Source organism: Oryctolagus cuniculus, chromosome 8, assembly GCF_051225735.1.
Source record: "Oryctolagus cuniculus isolate XC-2025 breed Fujian yellow rabbit chromosome 8, ASM5122573v1, whole genome shotgun sequence".
NCBI classification, from domain to species: domain Eukaryota; kingdom Metazoa; phylum Chordata; class Mammalia; order Lagomorpha; family Leporidae; genus Oryctolagus; species Oryctolagus cuniculus.
This window is the reverse complement of record NC_142874.1, coordinates 59,223,755-59,232,138: the sequence shown is the minus strand read 5'-3', so window position 1 is coordinate 59,232,138 and position 8,384 is coordinate 59,223,755. Positions and strand designations below refer to the sequence as shown.

General features: G+C 35.6%; 1 pseudogene across 1 annotated transcript; it reads right to left on the bottom strand.

Annotated features, from left to right (window-relative positions):
• Positions 1-4,034: 4,034 nt before the first annotated feature.
• On the bottom strand, positions 4,035-5,083 carry LOC100345604 (small ubiquitin-related modifier 1 pseudogene; annotated as a pseudogene). Its single transcript, XR_016211938.1, has one exon. The product of XR_016211938.1 is annotated as a small ubiquitin-related modifier 1 pseudogene (transcript).
• Positions 5,084-8,384: the final 3,301 nt, after the last annotated feature.

Below are 8,384 nucleotides of genomic sequence, written 5' to 3'. Positions count from 1 at the left end.
GCAATTCTTAAGAGGAGAATCATGGCATATATCATGAATGTTGAATGTTTCTGAGCAGCATATTCTCTGACTAATAGATAATATTTAGGAAAGCAGGTTAGGTATCATGCTTGAGACTTGTTAGAGAGTTTATGCTGTAATTGAGATTACAAATGATATTTGTTCAATGAAACATCTTATGAATGGCCTTCTATTTTCCTGCAAAATTGGATGTGATGAGAAAATGGACTTATGAAACAGAAGTGAGACAGCACACAAATACTAGTTTTATGATCACACTACTGAGACTCTCATAACACCTAAGACTGGTGAGTGTCTTATCTTGTTTTTACCAGTATATTCATGACCTCAAGAACTATTCATCATGAACAGTTGAGAAAGGAAATAAAACAAGTTGGTGTGCAATTCTGCCATTGGTAAATATGGGCTTATGCTGCACTTCAGCCCCTGTCATGGCTGGCCCTAGGGACAATAATGAAAGGAAATGCTTATGTGGATAGCATTTCAGCATGGCATCTAGTTATGCCTCTTTTATGAAAGAAGAAATGACCAGTTTAAGAATTACACTAAATCATGTAATGCCTATTGGTTTGACTTAGCTGGTAAAGGACTAGAAAGAAACATTAGCAAGATTTGATAGCAAGATGAAGACGTTTGTGGGTGGGTTTCTCAAAATAAGCACTAAGTGTGCAGATATTTATGACTCTAGTGAAAGTATAATTCTACATTGCAGAAAAAACAATCAGTAATCAAATGGAAAATAAAGTTTTTTCTTTATTATTCTGCTTTCTTCATCAGCCTCTTCTGTGCTTATATGATGGACTCATGTTAATATAGTTTTAATTTAAGTATGGCCTCAACAAGATCTCAATAGATAAAGTTCACCCTTATCAAAATCTAATTTATTTTACATTCCTGAATACCAAACTAGAAAAAAAGAAGTTAAGTCTAAGTTCTCAACTCTCTTGTTGCTAAATTGATCATATTGACCTTTTCCCATTGAATATTTTCCATTATAGAACAGGTATCAATTTGTCATCCCCATTATAGACTTTGGTTCTAGCAGGGATTTTTTTTTGTCCTGATGGTAAAAATCCTTCCAGATTTTCATATCCACTGAATACAATGATCACTGTCATGATATATTGTGTGTTATTACAAAGAAAGAATAATTTTAATAGTAAAAAAAAAATATGACAATGAATTCACAGCCCTGGAATTTACTACCCGAGTAACATTTTCTTTTTTTTTTTTTTTTTTAAGATTTATTTATTTATTTGCAAGTCAGAGTTACACAGAGAGAGGAGAGGTGGAGAGAAAGAGAGAGGCCTTCCACCCGAAGGTTCACTTCCCAATTGAATGCAAAGGCTGGAACTACGTCGATCCAAAGCCAGGAGCCAAGAGCTTATTCCAGGTCTCCCATGTGGGTGCAGTGGCCCAAGGACTTGGGCCATCCTCTACTGCTTTCCCAGGTCAAAGCAGAGAGCTGGATTGGAAGTGGAGCAGCCGGGACTCGAACTAGCGCCCATGTGAGATGCTGGCGCTTCAGGTCAGGGCGTTAATCCTCTGTGCCACAGCGCTGGCCTCTCAAATAACATTTTCAACATGTAGTCATTCAAGCCATGGTTGAAGTGCATAGAAATGGAAAAAACTTCACCAATCTAAAGAAAAAAAAATGATGAAAAGATATTTAAAGTGAACAAAGGCTAAAAAGAGACAATTTGTTTTTCTCCTTTGTAATTTTTTTGCAAGTATTCCTAAAAGTTGTAATACATCCTTTAAAATTTTATTCTCAAATTATCGATGTTACCAAATAGAATTTTCCAAATTATTATTTATTTGGTTTAACTTTAAATGAAATTTTTCTTAAATTAATTTATCAATAAGTTAACCAGGTTTGTGGTGGTGGCTACAAGGTGAAAAGCAGAGCACACAGATCTGTAAGTTTAAGTTCTCATAATTACTTATAATAGACATAGTTATATTATGGAATATCTGTCTTATTTTTATAAATCATCTTTTTAGGACTAACTTGGAAAAAAGTGAGATAATTTAAACATTAATCATGACTTCCAAAACATTTATATGATGCCTACTTGAGAACTAGTGTTTGGCTCAATGTTGGATGTACAAGTTAACTTAAACACGACGTTCAAATGTGTTATCTTGACTTTGGATTCTAGTTTCCAACCTTTTCAAATGTACTACACTCACTCTTATTGTCTGTATTTTCTATATCAATAACTATATGGCTCACCATAGCCATAGATGTCACATGAAACATTGACTCCAAAAATCAAAACAAAACATCAAATATAGCTGGTGAGAAAAATCAACATTGGAGGCTGAATTTTAATTACAATTTACTACAACATCTTTGATACTTGCCTTTAAAATATTTGAAACATTTTACTTTGCCTTCTATTTTCTCTATACCCTGTTTATTCTTTCTCATTATACTAATGCAGTCAAATCGTCTTTTTTTCCCTAACTAGAGTTTTCACTATATTGGAGTTGCATGCCTTTTATATTTTTTCCTGCTCTTTCGCTACATATAAGTGGCATTTGATCTTCTTTGCTATCAAATCTTGACAAGTGATTTATTTTTAAGAACTAGCAGTATACTTTAACTTCTTTTGAAAACTGAGTTTGTTCATTACGCTTGCTAATCAGCTCCACCACATATTCGATGGCCTCAAACCATTATAGTTGTCTCCAAAATATGTAGATCTCAAATTTAAAATTAAAAAAAAAAGTTGAGAAGGGGAAAATAGAGCCTTACCTTTATGATCTCATTATATTCTCTTCCTGGGCACGATGACTGTCAACCTTGCCAATTATACTATTTTTCTTTCTCTCCCTTTCTTTCTGCTGCATATGGTTAAGTAATATACAAAAGCATTCACAATTGACTTTGTTGGTTAATAGCAGCAGATCCATTCCTGAGATATTTCATTTCACTTCTCTCTCATTTTCTTAGTCAGCAGGCAGTATTTCTTTTCATTGTCACAATTCTACTTTCTATCCTTGATAGATTAAATGTGCTCTTTGTGCCACAGTCTACAACTAATGTGAGGTTCACCTTGGTAGTTTCTCATGCTGTTTTACCCTTTATATCTGTAAAACCCTTTTTGTACCACAACCTTTTGCAGTTCTTTGAAGTCTTCTCATTTTGTACCTCACAAACTCAGGTCATGAAGTTGCTCGGGGAAGGTAGGGAGAGTTTGGTTTGGACCTTTCTTTGAGGATACACGTTTTATCTTTTATTTTTTTTTTTTCTAGTCCTGCTAATTGGAGATCTAGAGCGAAGCACACACACAAAAAAAGTGGATGTCTGAATTAAAGATTTGCAATGGCCACTAAAATTATTTTATTTACTTAATACATAATCAACGTCTTGTAGTATCTTCTTAAATAGTAATTGTATTTTATGGTTTCAACACTAATAAACTTTTATATTAGTAGTTCATAGGTGATATCAAATTAGGAAAATAAAAATTCACTTTTGTGGAGATTTAACCACTTTGAGGACTGACAATTTACATCAAAATATATAGATTGAGTAAAATGCTGTATTTGGATCTTGGGGTTGCAGCATAGTAGATAAAGCAACTGCCTACAATGTATACATCCTATATGGGCACCACTTTGAAACCCGACTCTTCCACTCCCTTTCCAGCTCCCAGCTAATGGCCTGAGGAAAGCAGTAGAAGATGGCCTGAGTACTTATGCCCTGCTATCTACGTGGAAGACCTGGAAGAATCCCCTGGCTTCAGCCTGGCCCAGCCCTGCTCTTGTGGTCCTCTAGGGAGTTAATCAATGGGTGAAAGATCTCTTTCTCTCTCCTTCTTTCTCTTCTCTGTAAGTCATAACTCTGACTTTCAAGTAAATGAGGAAATATTTATTTATTTATTTATTTTTTAATTTTTTTTTTTACAAATATCGTTTATTTTAATGAAGCTGGTACAGACAATGTCCATTTAAAACCCATATCCCAGGCCAAAAAGTACAAATGAAATCAAAAGGAGCAGTGTTCTGTTGTACACTTCTACATGAGTAATTTTATTAACTGCTTATGAAAATCAGAACTTTTCTGGGATCTTCTGACAAGATTTTTTTTTAATCTTAATTAAAATGCTTTCTCTCCAGTGAAGCCATCTTTGGAGTTAGTCATTTCTCTCACCGAATCTGTCGTCTTGACACCAACCTGATATTCCTCTTCTTTTGGTCCAGACCCTCAGATTTTTAGAAGTAGCTTCGAGTCAAGGAAAGGTCATTTTTCCACAGTTCCGTCCTCTGAAGAACTTCCATCTCCCACTGAAAGTCACAGTCCAGGAGTGAAGCAATCACCTGTTAGGATCTCAGGGCCAATTGGAAAGTCATTCTTAATCATCACCACAAGCCTGAAAACGCACAGTCCTGAAAAAGGTGGCCTCTCTGTGTACACACGGAATCTTAAAAAAGAGAGGGCCCTCTGAAGGGGGCTGAGGCTTGATCACCAAAAATCAGCACAATGAAAACAAGAATGGAGAGCACTAGAATTCAAATTACCAGATGTTTTAAAGAGATGGGGTGCCAGTTTTCAATTCCATTTTTTGAACACCACATTACAAAAGAACTATTTTTAAAAATAAAAAAGGATTAAGGGAAAAGAAAAAAAAATAAAGAGTATCTAAACCGTTGAATGACCCCCTGTTTGTTCCTGATAAACTTCAATCACATCTTCTTCCTCCATTCCCAGTTCTTTTGGAGTATGATTATCAACAATTCTCTGACCTTCAAAGAGAAACCTGAGTGAATTCATTGGAACGCCCTGTCTTTGACAGTATGATTCTTTGAGTTTCTTGAGATGTGTTGTCATTTTCACTTTGAAATGAATCTCACTGCTATCCTGTCCAATGACTTTGAGTTTAATGTACTCTCCTTCCTTCTTATCCCCCAAGTCCTCAGTTGAAGGTTTTGCCTCCTGGTCAGACATGGTGATGGTGGCTTTCCCCGGGGCTCTCCGCACAGCAGCGGCCTCGGGTAGGCAGAACCTCGCTCCGGGGTTTACAAATCCTTTTCCCTTGCCAACAGCACAACACCGAGGAAATATTTATTTTAAAAAAGAAATACCACATGTATATTTTATTTGTAAGATACTAACGTATCAAATAATTGAGAGATACCATGATATCTATACACATTTAAAATACATCTTACAGTATTTGATGATAAATACTGATATAAATACAAGTGTCTTCACAAAATTTATACTTTGTGAATATGAAGAAGTTATGCATGGATGTGTCAAAAAAATTTGGACTAAAATACTATATATATATATATATTTTTGACAGGCAGAGTGGATAGTGGGAGAGAGACAGAGAGAAAGGTCTTCCTTTTTGCCATTGGTTCACCCTCCAATGGCCGCCACGGCTGGCGTGCTGCGGCCGGCGCACCACGCTGATCCGATGGCAGGAACCAGGTGCTTCTCCTGGTCTCCCATGGGGTGCAGGACCCAAACACTTGGGCCATCCTCCACTGCCTTCCTGGGCCACAGCGGAGAGCTGGCCTGGAAGAGGGGCAACTGGAAAAGAATCCGGCGCCCCGACTAGGACTAGAACCAAGTATGCCGGCGCCACTAGGTGGAGGATTAGCCTATTGAGCTGCAGCGCCAGCCTAAAATACTATATTTTAATTTCATTTTCCAGAAAGTTTTTGAAATATATAAATAGTCTTGATATTTCTACAAGTTCAATTGAACTTTGTGCTTCTGTAGAAAATTTGAATGTTGGAATATAGCTAAATGTGAAGATAACATTTTGCAGTTATGACTTCTATGTTCATCCTTATAATAATTATATGCTACTACCTTTTTTCAATGCTATTGTATAATTTATATGTTGACCTATATACAAGATAAATACATATGATACATTCTAGCAATAAATTTTTGGCTATCCCAGCCACTCATTTTCTTTTTCATTTTAAAAGAATGAAATACAACCTTGCAATGTTTTTGTTTTTTGAAATTATTTTCTCTGCATGGAAGTATATTACCTTCTAACATCTACCACCACTCCCCAATATTCAAAGATAGTTAAACACTCTTCTACACTGCATTTATATCCTCAAGTGCATATTTCATGCCTTAAACTAGGCATTTAAAATAATTTTTTACCTTTTATAGGCTCAATGAAAACTCTTGATTCTCCCCTACCAAGTAATCCCCATTTGTTGTCCTTACATAAATAATTGTCATCACTATATTTTAAGTTGCTGAGAACATTCTATAACTTCTACTTCTAGTCATATAAAATCCATATTGGTTCTACTACAGTTTTTCAATGTGATGTATCACATTTCTTGATTTGCATTTGTTGAAACAACCCAGGATAATAGGGATAAATCCCACTTGTTCCTGGTAAATAATCTTTCTAGTATGTTGATAAATTTGATAAGGTAGTATTTTGTTGAGGATTTTTGCTCTATGTTTATCAGGGGTATACGTCTGTAATCTGCTTTTTTTGCTGTATTTTTTTTGCCAGGATTGTGGGAGGGTTGGAATTAAGGAGACACTTGTCTCTTAGAAGGAGTTTGGGAGTATTGCTTCACTTTCCTTTTTTTTTTTTTTTTAATAATTTGAGATGAACTGGAATCAGTTCTTCTTTAGAACTTTGGTAGAGTTAAGCAGTGAAGATAACAGGTCCTGGGCTTTTCTAACTACTGACTTAATCTCCAACTTGGTTATTGGTCTGTCAGGTGTTGTATGTCTTCATGGTTCAATTTTGTTAGATTGTATTTGTGCAGAAATCTATCCATTTCTTTGAGACTTTCCAATTGTTGGCATATGGATGTTTGTAGTAATTCCTGATAACTCCTTTAATTTCTGTGGTACCCATTGTAACATATCCCTTTTCATGTATTATTTTATGGTTAGTTTGGCCAATGGTGTATCATTTAAAAAATTTTTTTTTAAAGTAAGTTCATCATTTCACTGATCTTTTGTGTTCTTTGTTTTGATTTTGTTTATTTCTTCTCTTTTTTCCTCTTTTTCATGGTGTAATGGATTTTTTTTAAACTTTTGTTTAATGAATATAAATTTCCAAAGTACAGCTTATGGATTACAATGCCCCCCCATAACTTCCCTCCCACCCGCAACCCTCCCCTTTCCGTCTCCCTCCCCCCTTCCATTCACATCAAGATTCATTTTCAATTCTTTTTATATACAGAAGATCAGTTTAAAGATTTACTTATTTATTTGAGAGGCAGAATTACAGACACACACACAGAGTAGTCCTCTATCCACTGGTTCACTCTCCAAAAGGCTGCAATGCCTGGAGGTGGGCCGATTCAAAGCCAGGTACAAGGAACCTCCTCTGGATCTCCCACAAGTGTCAAGCACCTAGGCCATCTCCAGTTCTTTCACAGGCCACCAGCTGAGAGCTGTATAGGAGAAGGAATATCCGGATACTAATCAGCACCCATAAGGGATGCTGGTGCCACAGTATGCTTAACCTACTTCATCACAGTGCTGACCCGTTTCTGTAGTATTAATTACTTCTTCCCTCCTGCTAATTCTGGGTTTGGCTTGTTGTTGTGATTCTATATCTTTGAGATGTATTAATAGCTCATTTACTTAACGTCTCTCCATTTTTTTTTTGATATAAGCATCAGTTGCTTTAAAGTTCCCTCTAAATACTTGTTTACTGTATCCCATAAGTTTTTATATATTGTATTTCATCCTTAATTTGTTTCCAAGATTTTTTTATTTTTCTTTTCATTTCTTCTACGACCCACTGTTCACTCAGGAGCATGTTGTTCAGGCTCCACGTGTTTGCATGTATTCTAGAGATTCTTGAGTTGTTAATTTCCAGCTTCATTCCATTGTGGTCAGAAATGGTATGATTTCAATTTTTTTGAAATTTCTGGAACTTGCTTCATGGCCTACTGTGTGGTCTATCCTAGAGGAATTTCCATGCACTGATGAAAAGAATATGCATTCTTCAATTGCGGGGTGAAATGTTCTATAGATATTAGGTCCATTTGGTCCATAGTATAGATTAGTTTTGTTATTTGTTGATTTTCTATTTTGTTGATCTCTCCATTGATGAAAATGAGATTTTGAAGTCCTCCACTACTGTTGTGTTGTAATCTGTGCCTTTCTATCCATTTGGTATTTGTTTTGAATTGTCAGATACCCTGGTATTGGTTGCATATACCTTTATTATAATGACACCTTCCTGTTGAATTTGTCTCTTAATCATTACATAGTGCCATTTTTTGTCTCTTTTAATAGTTTTTGTTATACTTCTATTTTTCTGCTATTAGGACAGCTATATCTGCTGTTTTTTGCTGTTAGCATGGAATAACTTTTGTTATCCTTTCGCTTTCAGTCGTTG